Source organism: Tamandua tetradactyla, chromosome 13, assembly GCF_023851605.1.
Source record: "Tamandua tetradactyla isolate mTamTet1 chromosome 13, mTamTet1.pri, whole genome shotgun sequence".
Classification (NCBI taxonomy): domain Eukaryota; kingdom Metazoa; phylum Chordata; class Mammalia; order Pilosa; family Myrmecophagidae; genus Tamandua; species Tamandua tetradactyla.
In genome coordinates, this window is record NC_135339.1 from 90,871,099 (window position 1) to 90,885,972 (window position 14,874).

The 14,874-nt window shown below is 47.7% G+C and overlaps 1 long non-coding RNA gene across 1 annotated transcript; it reads right to left on the reverse strand.

Annotated features, from left to right (window-relative positions):
* Positions 1–705: 705 nt before the first annotated feature.
* On the reverse strand, positions 706–5,671 carry LOC143653298 (uncharacterized). The gene is made up of 3 exons (XR_013161234.1): positions 5,575–5,671; positions 1,831–2,015; positions 706–1,121 (listed from the first exon to the last, which is right to left on the reverse strand). It is a non-coding gene; the product is annotated as an uncharacterized LOC143653298 (long non-coding RNA).
* Positions 5,672–14,874: the final 9,203 nt, after the last annotated feature.

Sequence of the window (14,874 nt, forward strand, 5' to 3'; positions counted from 1 at the left end):
AACATAGGTTTCTTAGGTGTAAATTAAATATAACTTAAGGATTCAGAGCAAGTCACAGGCCAGGTCAGAAGGTGGCTGACAGTTCAGGAAGCAGCATCACTCAGAAAGGGCAGAGTACATTTGGAAGCTTTCTTCTAGCTCTCCGGCCCTGCTCTACCCGAATCACCGTTCCCGTCCCAGCTGAGCTCAGATGTGTTCACGGAATGACAGCAAGAGTTCCCTGAGCTTACTAAAACGTAACGTTCCCTGAACAAGTCAGCGGTAGGTGCCCAAGATGAGAGGGAGCCTGCTTTTTCCCTGTTTCACTGAGCACAGATTTGCAGAAATGTTAATATATTAGTACAGGCATTTTGTTTTGAATTTTTAAACTAATTCATCCAAGAGATTATAGAAATATTTATAGTACTGCAAAATTGCACAATGAGGATTGGGTGGTAGTAATCGAGTTATTGTGTTCACTCCTTAAACTGGAAATAAGCCAGAGTGTGCATTCACAGAGATGCCTTAGACAGCTTCTAGTTTTTTCTACTTTTGTCCCCACCCCCCCATTCATTTCATACTGTGAATTTATGGACACTTTTTTCTTGAAAAAAATTGTGCAGATGTCTTCGACCGCTGGAAAAAAGTCAAAACTCTTTCTGTAATGATTGAGAGTTTTGACATGACGGAAATGCAGACAATCAGATGAAATGGTAAAATTCCCGGTGTAACTTTATTGGTGTTTACTATTTCCATGATGTAAAATAAATGGTCTTTCAGTTTAAAAACAATTTAATAGACTGGAGTTCTTTGTTTATAGGCTTTACGAGGATAATTCTGGTCTACTGGGCTATACAAATTAATATTTCCCCCTCCCCCTAAAAGTTTGAGGTGTCATATTGAACTCCTTTGTTTTAACCTCCAGGGAAAGCCACAAACTATAAGCTTAACGCGATTTTTCTGCAATTAGGGCAGGGGTGGGTCAGTGGCAGTTGGCTCTGGCTTGGTGGGAAGCGAACTTCTGTAGCAGCAGCACCGAGGCATCTGCTTTTCCTGAAGTCAACGGCAGGACAGATTTTCCTGCGGAAAACATTCTTGCCCTGTAGAGAATGTCATTGGCTCTGCGTATTTTCCAGGGAGTCCTGTAACCAAATGGTTAATATTTTAAGCATGTACACACCCTCCAGACCTTCCAAGGCAAATTTCTCTCCCTCTGTCTTTCTCTTTATCTTGCCGTGTCTCTCCCTTTTGGAAAAAAGAGAAAAAAATATATATATACATATATATATATATAAGACTTTGTATATATATATATATATATTTAAAAGACTTCCCAGCTAAAGGTCTCTATCAAATTTTCCATCCCTGGTGCAATATTATTATTTTATCCACTTCATTTCATCAGAATTGAGCCCAGATTTAAAAGAGGAAAATTAGCTCTGCAAACAGTTAATACGGTATCTGGTCGCCTCCGGTGGCATGTGATATGGTTTCTGCTTTTTTGGAGAGCCGGGTGTGGCCAGCCCGTGGGCGCCTGCCGGTCTCGGGTGCCAATGGAGAGGAGAGCCCGAGCGTGAAGGGAAGGGAGCCCCGCGTCCGCACGGCCGCGTCCCCCGCTCCTACATGGACAAAGGAATTTGCAGGAAGCAGTGGCGTGCCAGAAGGGGCTTGCTAGAAATTCAGAAGTTTTTTTTAATTTTTGTATTTGTCATTTGGTGAGGATTTAAATATCCCACACCACCAAATCATAAACCGAAAGAAGCCACGTTTGGCTTTTGTTATCAGCTAAAAGAATTAAGGTTATTTTTTTTCCTTCACTACTTTTTTTTTTCCCCCTAACAGCCCCAGTACCTTGGCCAGATTCCAGTTCAGGTAATTACATTCTGTCTTCCTAAATTCCCTTGTAACTCCGATTGGGCAGGCTGCTCTTCACTTCCCTCCTAAAAGCTGATGTGTGGGGTGCCTGGCATCAAATGGGGTGTCATTCCAGTAGTGGGCCCCAAGGTGTGCTGCTGGAAATGCGTTTCGAGCGGCATCTGCATGCAAATGGAAGTGGTATTATTTATTGCTCTTTCCCATCAGCAGCTGCCAACCCGAAACTATCTCTGAATGACATTTCAGATTGGAAGGCTCGGTCATTAGGAAGATTAGATACAAGAGTCCATTTTGTTCACCTTTAAAATTACTGGGTGACTGCAAACGGGTGAGGGCGAGGAGGAGGGGACACACCCTAACAAGCAAGCGGAGCCGTCCTCTTCCTGGGATTTTATTTTCCACTAAATTGCTCTTTTCTCTTTCTGACTCTTTTTCTTGTTTTGTTATTTGCTTTTTGCTATCTCCTGATTAAAATTAAGGATTATTATTGGTGGTTTGCCTTTTAAAAGACGAATGGAACAGGGAGTGTTTTCTATTCATAAGACTAAAATTAATCCCTAATAAGGATTTAATAAAAAAAAATCTGAGATTCAATTAATTTCAAGTTAATTTTTCAAATATTTGCCATGTGCCAGACCTTGTTAAAAGAGGATTCTGGCCCCATCCACTCTTATTATTTTTATTTTATTTTTTAGGAATATTTCTTTTAATTATAGATATCCATGTGCTTCTCAAAACAATGGAAATAATTCCCACAAAACAGTTAAAGAGTGAAACCAAAGTGGGAAATGACGTGCTCGTTATATAATGCATAACCATGCCCTATTTAGGTTGCTAAATTTAGTGATAAATACATTTCCAAAGGTTAAAACCCATATTCCCCACAATCTAGAACGCAGGATGGATACTGAAAGACAAAAAAGGAAATCTCATCTATGAAAATCGCTTTCATTTTAACGATAAACCTGAGAGCAAAGTGATCCTTCGGGTCACCTTAGAGATTCGGGAAACTGCTACGTGTCTATTGTCAGTTCTGTTTGTTTCGTAATTTCTACAAAACAAGGATGTGATGCCTGAGTTGAAGGTGCTTTGAGTGATGTGTTTCTAAAAGAGATGAGATTCGATGCTCTGGGCGCGAGCCAGACTGCCAGTTCTCTGCTGGGTTATTTCCACTTGCCCCAAAGCAGGGCAGATCTTCTGGGCACTTTCAATTTTTGCTTTCTCTTAGCCATATTCTTCTCAACTCTGCACCCCTCTGCCTCGAGGTGCATAAAGAGAGGGCATTGCTCACTGATGAGGGCTGGGTTAAGATAATAATTTATTTTTCCCCTGTAATTCTCTGACAGAAGCATTCTTTATAAAGTGTACAGTCCAGGCAGATATTAAACAACTCACTAAATCCAGTGCTCTCGTTTGGGCTTGTAACTTTCACCAACTGCATTTTTTCCTAATTGGAGGGAAAACAAGCAAATTGGTGAGCATCAGGGAGTGGGTACACCCCCACTGGTTTTACAAGGAGGAGTGCGGGTGACTTTATGGTGCAGGAATTCAGTGAAATAAATTCCTGGTTAAAAAAAAAATCCATGCCCTTAATGTGACAAAGGTCCGCTAACTTTTAACACGCTTCTCCAGTTAAGCTGTGCGGGCTCCCACGGAAATGGCTGTCCATGGAGCCTGCGGATTGATTTATCTCCAGATACTAGTCAGAGATGCAGAGCAAATTGTTGCAAAGAAACAGTTCTTTAATTTCAGTGTTTGGGGGCTGCCTATATATTGTATATGCACATGTCCGTTGTGTATATGTGCAGAGATTTGTAGTGGTCTAACTTCCGGGTAATCAGGGACATTTTTCTCTAGCTCAGGGCACCTGTTTTGATGATAACCCCCCCTTGTGCAGTCTTGGGGTCTGGGAAGTGATCTCTTCGGTTCTCCCCAGCAGGGACCTTCTGTCCACATTAGCTCCTTCCTGGACATTTGTGAAACTGTTCAAAGAGTCAAGTGACCTATGTGTGAAACTGTGCAATCAGTGTCTACAGCAGTGCTAATTTGTGTTTTTGAAAATTATATTTTGAGGATGCGCCGAAAGCATTTTCCTTGTGAGAGTGATGAGTTTGCTCCATTTTGGGTAGTTTTCCTGACAAGGACAGGCGTTGCCTCCACCCCAATATTGCCTTTTCTATTTGGGGGCTCCCCATTCTACCTCTCCTAGGGAGCTGGGTTAGACACCATTTAGTGGGGAGATGCATTCACTCGTTAAGTGGACATTGACTGAACACCTACTGTGTGCAGGGCCCTGGACATGGGGGTGGACAAGACAGACAGAGCCTCTTGGGGGTTACGGCAAGGAGATAGAAAATAAAATGGGCAAGTGAATGATGCATGAATACTCATCAATCATGGGAGGCATGCAGAAAGGAAAAAAAAAAACTAAGTCTAAGGAGATGTGAAAGAATATTGGGGTCCCTTGCTGTGGAGGGGTCCCTCTTGGAGATGACCCTAGCTTAGTCCACTCTGCTGAGTTTCCTGGGCACCCCCTGCTTCACCCCAGCTGGAGGCACCTAGGGCAGTTGGTACTAAAAGGGACTGATGGGCCACAGGCTTGTCACGGCACCAGGGTCAGTGGGGTTCAGCCCTTCCCTGATGTCTGGCCCTCTCCACACCCCATGGCCTCACCCCCTGGAGGGCACTGGCCATGTCCAGCTGGGCACCATTTGGGATGCCAGGCACCATGCTGCAGTGCCCCCCCCGCCCAGGGCCCTGGGCACAGTCATGTTTTGTCCGCCTTCTCCGTTGGCCGTCTGTGCCCACATCCCAGCCCACACCCCTTCCCTGGGCTCCGGGTCTAAAGGATTGCGACAATTTATTTCTCACTTTTATATAGTTTCAAGCCTGTATGCTTGGGTCTGTGTTTTTTGTGGGTATTTAGGGATGGGGGCAGAGAAATCCAAAATACTTTCATCTTTTCTACAGCTTTCTCATAGACATTCTTACTTACTCCATATTCATTCTCTTTGAAAAGAACTGAATTCTATGATTTTTTTTGGTTCCTTCTCATAAAATTAGGAGACAAAAATTAAGATAAAAATTCAGAGACAAACATAGATATACAGGATGTACAGAAAACTGAGGAACAAGGAGTATTTATCATGAATGAGAAATTCTTTTTGCTTTTGTTTTAGAAATAAACAATGATATATGAATAGGTGCGCTTACATCCCTCCCTCCCTCTCCTCTCCCTCCTTCCCTCTTTTCCCTCCCACCTCCCTCTGTCTTCCTTCCCCTCCCCCCTTTCTCCTCTTCCCTCCTCCTGTCTTCCCTTTTCCTCTCGTTGGGTGGCTGCTCTGGCGAGGCAGGGCCCTGGTGACCCGGGATACAGGAGATGTGCGTCCTCCATCCTCATGAAGTCCAGGCTCAGCTGTGGGTGAAGCCCACGCTCACCTGTGCACAGGTGCACCTCTGGCGGAGCTTTCTGTGGGGACGCACAGGAAGGAGCCCTGGAAGTGTCCCAGAGCCTCCACGGCAGTGGGGGGTGTCCGATGTAGACCCCAAAGACCGGGTCTGCAGGGAAGGGAGGGTTTGGTTCAGGAGCGCTCTTCAGAGGCCTGCAAAGGAGCGCTTGGGGTCAGGAAGAAAGAGAAACCACCTGCCTAGGGGCTGGCTCCCCGAACACCCCTCATTGTGGATCCTTTCCAGAACCTTCCTATACCCTGCAGCACTTACCAGTCCTGTACATTCCCACGGGCTGCTGATCAGCGGTTGGCTCTGTGAATGACAATTCTCCAAATGCACGTGGATGCCCTTAGATGGCTGCGATGCTTGGCACGGGGGAGGGGCCTTGGACGTTTCTCAGGAAGGCACATTCCATCTTGCTGTCCTGGGCAAATGCATGCCTAAAGGAGAACGTGCTGGAACCTTCACTACTGTTTGCTCTGCTCTTTAAGAATTATTATTATTACTTAGCGTAATTTGTCTTGGACTTTTCAAGGAGGTCTGTGGTAAAATGGACTTGCCATCCAAGAAAAAGTTGTTTTTCCCTGAGTTCCAACTTAAAAAATCACCTTCACCTTAGCTCATCTTTATAACTAAAACTTATGCAAATTACTATCAGTGATAAAATTGAAATCCTTTAGAGTCTGCTCTAATTTAATACTTACAGATTCATTATTTGATGTGAACATAAGATTTTTAAGTGATACCTGTCACTTATTGGACTCATTTATTCATGGAGCAAACTTCAGGAAAGCAGGCTGTGCCTTGGCATGGTCCTAAGGCTTGGGGACAATGACTTGGCATCTTCGGCATTCCCAGCACCATCGGAGTTGGTGGTGACAGCGTAGGTCCCCTTCTCTGCTCTGAGTAAAGCTCCAGTTAAAATAATTTCACCTTCAAATCAGTCAAGCTGTTGACCAACAGGCCACTCAAACTTCCACCTGGTATTGTGGACCTTTGGTACTTGGGTACCTTGATAATGCCCTGGAAATCCAAGTGTCGGTTACCCCACCCCCCCATCCCCATTTGGCTTGCCAGCAAGGAGGCAGAGATAAGGTATGTCCCTAAATGTCCACCGAACACCAGCTCTGGTCATGCACAGGGTGAAGGAAGATGGCGCCCACAGAGGGGTGCAGTGCATGCTGTGTGTGCCAGGGGAAGTCACGAGCAGGACTCACCTCCGTCGACATGGGTGAGAAGTTCAAGGTGCAGGGTGCCAAGGGCTGAAGGAGGGCCCTGGGAGCAAGGCCCTGCAAGTGCATGGAAGGTGGAGATCTGACCTGCCTTTTCAGAATGGGTGGCAATGGATTTAGGGGACAGGGGAGGAGGAGTTGCAAGGTCCGGGAGCCACTGTCCATGGGGGTACCTGCTTGTCTCAAGCAAAGGTTACTATCAGGGAGACGATACAGGAAGGACGTGACATTGGGGGAGGACCTTGAAAACCAGACTCTGCCTGGAGGGGACACTGCAGGCTTTTGAGGAGGATGGGGGCTGGGGAAAGAGGCAGCCCACAGGAGGATAGATGGGGAGACAGGGGCCCAGGGGCCTCTTTGCATGTGGGCAGCCCCCTTCCTGGGATGCAGGGACAGAGTCCCTTGGGAATAGTCACCGCCGCTCTGTGATGTCTGCCTGTTTGAGGACGGGATCTGCTGATGGCACTGGGCTGGTGAGCTGAGCAAGGGCCTCTCAGGAGGCCAAGGGGCAGCAGGACTCTTCTCTGCCAGCCCCAGAGGAGCCCGTTTGGTGGCTGAGTCCGTGCAGTCCCTGGGGATTCAGAGACAGCAGAACTAGTCCTGGCACCAGGGCCTCCCAGTGTGGTGAGATGCAGAGCTGGGCGGAGCTGGGAGCAGTGTGGTGGGACTGCTGCAGCTACGGCAGGTGGCAGGTGGGCAGGGGCGCAGGGCAGGGGCAGCTGAGGGGACAGCTACTTGCAACCTCCACTATGTCCTGATGGCAGCGTTGGGTGCTAGGGCCCGGCCCTCTCGCGGGTGGCCTCACTCAGCCTTTGGCTCTTGGCTACCATTGGCCCGCAGGGAAAGCCCTGAGGTAAAGGGAGTTTTCCTCAAGTTTTTGACTGCCTCCTTAAAAGAAGCTCATGGCAGGTGACTCCCAAAACACACACACACCTGTCTGGGTGGTCTGGGGTAGGTCACCTGGGGTAACCCCCAAACACCTCTGCCAGGGAGAGGCTCCCGCAGAGGAGCTGAGTGTCACCCTGCTTCCAGGAGCCAACAGAGGGTGTCGAGGAGCAAGACACAATAATACCCTCAGAGAGCCTTAAAACTCTGAGGCGCCCCTCCCAGGGCAAGGAGCAGGGACAGGCACGGAGGCTGAGTGCACCAGCGTTCTGGCTGTCCAGTGGTGTTGCTGGGCTGGCTACTGCTTCAGGGGCCTTAGTGGCCCCTAGAGAAGGGAGAGGAGAGAAAAGAAGATGAACTTAATGGAAAGCAATAGCTGGTTGGGCAAATGAAGGAAAATCAAAATAGAATTTCCCTAGGAAAAAGGTGGCTTGAAAAAAAGGATCTGACTTCAAGTATGGTCAAGATAAATAATTATCTTGGAAGACTTGCATTACCCACTGGAAAGAATAAAAACAAGAAGGAAGAGCTTGATTGGTCAGGACCGCTGTCAAGAGGGTGCCCATTTGAGGGTGACTCGCATTCGCAGGGTATTTTAAGCACCGCATGCATTGAAAGAGGTTCAAGACCAACGGACTCAGCCTAACAGTCTGCACTGACCAGGGCGCGTGAGGTAGGAAATACTGGAAAAGAGGAATGCAGGTCCTGATTTCAGAAGTGGAAATAAGTGCATAAAGAGAGGCTTGCTGGTGATGTACTCTTTTATTTTAAGTGCAATTTTATTGAGATATAGTCACATACCACATAATCATCCAAAGTGTACAATCACTGGTTTACAGTATCATCCCGTAGTTGTGCATTCATCATCACAATTTTTGAACATTTTTATTACTCTATAAAACAATAAAAATAAGACAAAAAAAAAAAAGTAAAACAGAACACCCCAAACATCCCATACTCCCCTCCCTCCAATTATTTATTTTTATGTCTTTATTTTATTACTCATCTGTCCACACCCTGTATAAAAGGAATGTCAGCTGACAAGCTTTTCACAATCACCCAGTAACACCATAAATGCCACAACAGTTATACAGTCTTCTTCCAGAATCAAGGCTACTGGTTTTGGGCATTTCTCCTTTTGCTACTCCAATACACCAAAAAATTGAAAAGGGCTATATATATAATGCATAAGAATAACCTCCAGAATAACCTCTCGACTCTACTTGAAATCTCTCAGCCACTGAAACCTTTTGTTTCATTTTTCTTCGCCTTTTTGATCAAGAAGGCTTTCTCAATCCCGTGATGCCAGGGCTAGGCTCATTCCTGGGGATCATATCCCATGTTGCAAGGGAGATTTACACCCCTGGGAGTTATGTCTCATGTTGAGGGGAGGGCAGTGAGTTCACCTGTGGAGTTGGCTTCTAGAGAGAGGCCACATCTGATCAACAAAAGAGGTCCTGGGGTGAATTATTATAAGTAGTCTTAGCTTCTCGTTTGCAGGAGTAAGTTTCCTAAGGCGAGCCCCAAACATTGAGGGCTTGGCTTATTAAATTGGCAGTCCCCAATGCTTATGAGAATATCAGGTCTTCCCCAGGTGGGGAAGTTTAATATTTCCAAAGTTCCCCCCAGTTCTTCAAGGGGACTTTGCAAATATTTTTTATCTTCCACCCAGATTACTCTGGGATGTATTGGGGCATCACACGAACCTGTACAAACCAACAAGATCTCACTCCCTATTCAAGTTTCTATGTAATTATGGTGTTCAAATAAACTGACCATACAAGGTAAATTAGATAGTGTGCTACAGAAAATGTCAATTTTGCACCAAAAAACCCATCTCTTCCTTTGGTCTCAACAGAAGTTGAAGTTTTAAAATTCATGTAGTACTCTTAAAAGCAAGCAATCCTGTGGCTTAGTTTTGTGAATAGGTTTATTTTTCAAATTGTCTGAATTCACTGAAGCTGACTATTATTGTTTTTTATCAGGGAGCATAGACACTGGGGCTCTCAAACCTGCTCTGAAGGCTTTCAGCACCCAGCCAGCACAGTCATTTCAAAAGTGGACTTTTAGGAGAACCTAGGTCCACCTTTTCTTGATCCCGGTTTCGGAACTAATGAACAAAGAACTTTAATTTTGATGCGGAACTGAATTTGGTTTTGAAAACACCAAACACCACCAAACAACCCAGCACGGATGTAACAGGGAGCTGTGAGTGCCTGCAAGGCTAACTTCTAAATACAGGAGTTTCGCACAGACAGTACCGGTCTGGTTTTCTGGGCAGTCAGAATATAAGGACACTCTTTGGCATCGGAGTTTTCTCAAGCTTTGTCACACTCTGCTGACACTTTCTCCCGATCCAGCCATTCATGCGGAATGGGGGCCATCTGGGGGCGGGGGTTACCGCAGCGACCGTGGGGACGACAGCATCGTCTGAGTGCAGGTGTGCGCGTCTCTCCACGAGCGCCGGGTCTCTGGGTGTAGGGAAGTGGCTCCCTCCTGGGCCCGGTACTGGGGCTCCCACGACGAATGCTCAGTAGCTCCCAGGACGTCCTGCCGGTTAAAACAGGCTCCCACGTAAAGTGCTAAGTTGGCCCCCAAAGCCTCGACAGGCTCGCGGTCCCTAATCGGCTCCTGGCTCCGGGGGACGACCGCGCTCTTGAAAAGGCGTCTGCAGCCCCCGCGCCGTCCTGACAGCCGGCCTTACCGCCCAGCTGCTTCCCCGCGCCCCGGCCCTGCAGCCGCCTCTCAGGCCGGCACCCGAGCGCGCCCGCGGCCTCCGCCACCGCGTGCACCGAGAGGGAGCGCGCGCTTCCGTCGGGTAATTAGAGGCTCGAGTCGGTGGGAGCTCCGCCCGCCCGCCGGCGCCGCGCTCCGCCCGCCAGGGGCGCCCTCCCCGCCGCCCGGCGGCCCTTTGATCGCCCGCGGCCCGCGGCCCGGAGCCCGCGCGCGGCGGGCAGGTGGCGGCAGCGGGGGCGCAGCGCGCTCGGGCGCACGGGTCCCCGGGCCGCCGCGCACTCCCCGCCACGCCGACATCAAGGCCCGGCCGGCCGGCGGGCGCCTTCATTAGCAGCCTGAAATTATAATATTATGTTAAAGAACAAAGCTGCTCCCCGGAAAAATATGTGCTGCATATCTGACAAAGATAAATTGGATTATTCAAAATATTCTTGATGAAATGTTACATTTTGCAACTAATTATCAATCTGTTTTATCTGCAGACCAGCTGGGCATTTTTGTGCATGCAAGACCTGCCTCCGCAATGATCTTAAGATGTCACTGTAGCGTTTACATCTTTTATTTCAAGATTTAAATAACTAGGAAGTAGCTAATGTAATTCACTGCTGAGAAGAAAGACGGGCTCCTTGATTCCTTTCCAAAGCGATCTCCTCCTAATGAACTTCTTTGGACTGTGAGTAATGAGGCTTTATTCAAATAATGTTTAAGGAAGGCTCTGTCAATGTCATTTCTAAAAAAAGGGACTGGTGTTTAATACGTTTAAAACATCTCTATTCCTAAGGCGTTGCCTTGTGAAAGCCCACAATACTGCCGGCCGGTGAGAGCTCCGGGTGGCTATTTCAGAAGAGGGAGCACCCTGACATCTGGCCTGGGCAGCACCTGGGCAAAGGAAGGACTCAGCCCCTCCTTGTGGGATGTTTTCCAGAGCTCATAGCTTAAAAGATACTCCAGCTTGATAAACATCCTCACCAAGAAGTAGACTCAGCATTCTGCTCCTGTCTTCCCAGCAAAATGTCTCTCCATTCCAATCTATCTGGGGGATTGCGTCCATATACTTTTCTTGTTGTTTTGTGAGAATTTTCTGTTTCCAGGCAGCAGAAAAACAAAACTGGGAAGCTTCTAGGCCCTTCACACTTTCCTGGGGGGTTGAAACATGCACATGGCAGCCCCCCCCCAACTCCATCTCTGTATGTAACACTTATTTCAGAGCGGCACATGCCTTGTCTGTTTAGATGAAGACGTCTGTGAGCGGCTGTGTATAAACACAGGCAGAAGTGCCTTCCACCCTGGTCTCGTTGTTGTCTTGTCACAGGGCAGTGGCAGCCGTCAGCACATCCCCAGCTTACCGAGTGGCCTTGGCTTTTCGGTCTCAGCAGCCGGCTGTGCCCACCCTGGACATAGAAGGCAGGGCTGGGCTCCCGTTGTATTGGGGAGAAACTGAGGCTCAGTGAGATGTGACTTGCTCAAAGTTACCCTGAGAGCTGCGTGGAGGCATGCTCGGGGCACGCTCGGAGCTTTGCACACCCCACACCGACACGTGTTCTCAGCGCTTCACATAGTAGAGGATGAAACATGGACTTGTAATTGACGGGGAGAACATGTGGGAAACCTGTCAGGAGGTGGATTTCCCTGCTCAGTTGAGAGGTCTTCAAAGTGGTTATGGGGGAGCTTGCCAAGGAAAATAAAGCAGCCATTTTCCTACTAAAAATGACAGAACATACATTCTTCTTGCTTTTCTAATTGATATCATTGTGACTGCTTTTCCATAAAATTATCCCCAGACAGCTTCTCAGAGCTGTCACTAAACCATTTGAAATTTTGCATTTCTGGATCTATCTATAACAGCTTTTTATTATTTTTTTCTCCTTGTTTGGTTTGGTTAAAAAATGTCTTTTGTTCAGAGGGCAAAAGAAAATTACACCTGACCTGAGTCTGGCTGATTTGACCCCTGGGTATTCTGTTTCGACATTCCTGGATTAGTGGTCAAATTACAGTGCTCAGAAAGTAAGGATTTTAAAAAGGCAATGACTGGGCCATCCTAAAACAGCTCCTTGGTAAGAGTCTAATCTTCTGCTTGTAAAATGCTTGTTTCCTGCCCAGAAGTTTCTTTTGTGGAAACCCGCAGCTGTCTCCTCGGAGGCCTTGCCTCATAGGGCTTCTTGGGTCTCCTGCTCTCAACAGATGATGCTGAAAACTGTGGATAGAGACTGAAAAATTCTCTCCATCACAGAGATTGCTATAGAATGCTCAATTCACAGAGATTGCTATAGAATGCTCAATTTTGGGTCCAGTGGCCTTTTCTAAAAATATATTTTTAATCTGAAAATTAGTTTATATTTTAGAAACCATAAAGTGCGTGTGCATGTGTCTTTGTGTGTGTGTGTGTGAAAACTATTTAATCAGCCCCTCATTATGCTTTGTATTACAGGAAGTCTTTAGAGTTCTCCCAGAGAAGTTTCTGTGTCTTTCTTGCCAACCCAGAGAATGCCTCTGTCCTATTTTTTTGTGGATGGCTGGTGCATAATGGTACTCTGAAAAGAAAAGCTTTTTAATGTTTTAAAGCAGGGATTGGTGAACCTTTTTTATAAAGGGCCAAATAAATATTTTAGGCCTGGCAGGCCACACAGTCTCTGTTGTGGCTCCTTCGTTGTGCTGTTGCAGTGTGAAAGCAACCACAGACTGCTTACATGAATGAGTGTGGCTGTGTTCCTGGGAAAGGTTATTTATGGGCTCTGAAATTTGAATTTCGTGTATCTGTCATGTGACATGAAATATTATTTTGCCTTTGATTTCTTTCAACCACTTAAAAATGTAATAACCATTCTTAGCTCTCTGACCTACAGAAAACAGGCGGTGCCTGGTGTTTCCTGTGGGCTGTGACCTGCCGAGCCCTGCTTCGGACCTTAGCATAGGTCATTGCAGCCGTTCCTGGCTCTCCTGCAGCTGGGGGGAATGAATAGCCCCCCTTTGTATAGATTTGTATCTTCTTACATAGATTTAGGCCCTGTATTATTTTTCTAATGCTGCGTAACATCACCACAGATTTAGTGGCTTGAAATAACAGCCCTATAGTCCTGTAGGATAGAAGTCCAGGGGGGCTGGCAGGGCTCTCTGCTTACAGGGTCTCAAAGCCCAAACCAAGGCACCAGCCTGGCTGGCTGTCATCTGGAGGGTCTGCAGAGGAAGTCACTTCTGAGACTGTTCCGGTAGCCAGTGGAGCTCGCTTCCTCGTCGGAGGCCTGAGGTTTTCTTGCTGACTGTCAGCTGGGGCTGCTCTCTGCTCCTTATTCGCATCTCAGACAAGTGGCCGCCGCCATCTCCAAGGCTCCTCTGCTCCTACTCTCACATGGAATCTCTCTGCCTTCTGCTCCCAGCCTGAGGAAGCTCCCTGCTTTTAAAGGGCTGGTGGGATCGGATCAGCCCCGCCCAGACCGTCTCCCTGCCTTAAGGTCAGCTGGCAGGCGGGCCGAATGAACTGGGCAGGATTTCTTTGGCCATTTAACAGAACACAATCCTGGGGCAATTCTCATCCTCTCCCCAGTTCCAGGCAGGGCCATGGGGCTCATTCTCAGAATTCTGCTTATTGCAGCCTGCAAAAGACTACTATCTATTTGGACGATTTAATTTAGAAGTTAAGTGATAATTTTTGGAGTTTGGGAAAACTCCAAAAAGCCAAAGAGTTAAAGGATTTCTGGATCTAAACCAAGAAACAAAAATGAATCTGGACCAACTTATCTCCTCAACCTCTGGGATGGGCTGTGATTAGCTGGGAAGGAAGGAAGGAAAGGGAAACCGAGGCAAAGGAGAAGGGAAAGGGAAATAGGGGTGAGGGGTGGGGGAGGGGAACTGCCCGGAGGACTTTGTCCAGGCTCAGAAGTGAGGGACGGTGCTCAGGGTGCCAAGCCCCTCAAAGCACCTCTTAACCCTGAGGAGTTTTCTAAAAATGTGCACACGTTTTCCCTCTTCCTCTCTCCCATGCACACATGTATTCTTTCCACAGACGTTTACTGATCATCTACTATATGCCAGGCCTGTGTCAGCCACTGGGGAGATATGGTGAGGTGAGACGGTCAGCATGGCCCTCAGCTTGGGCACAGCTTGGGCAGTGCTCAGAGCTCCATGGGACAGACAGCGGGGAAAAGGTGGTCAGAACTGGTGTCCGAGGCCAGCTCTTCCTTCAAGGCTTGACTTCTCTAAGTAAACTTGTCCCTGCTGCTTCCTTGTAGCAAAAAGTAGTGACGTGGCACTTGTCACTACTTCAAGGTCTCCAGAATAATCTGTTCTCCCTCATGAGCACATCAGGGGATGTTTCTGCAGATTTCATCGGGGCTTTACCTTGTTCACGTCACACACCGCAAGCCCCTTCCTGCTGCACTATCCTGGGCGTCTCCTCTGGATGTCCCCCACGCAGCCGCTCCTCCTTGTCCTTCAGGATTGCCCTTGGGAATTCGATTTCCTCTCTTCTTAATGTTGTTCAGATTGGCTCAGTACAGCTGTACCATTGCTCCCGCCCCACCTCCAGCCCCAGTTCCCGCCCCAGCTCCCACCCACCTCCAGCCCCAGCTCCTGCCCCAACTCCTGCCCCAGCTCCCCCCTGCTCCAGTGATTGGCAGGATGAAGGGCTCTCTGGCACCAGGACCCACACTCACACAGAGAACAGCTACTCATCTGCTGTGTTACAAGAGCATGCTCTTTTAGGGTCCTGCCTCTGCACCCC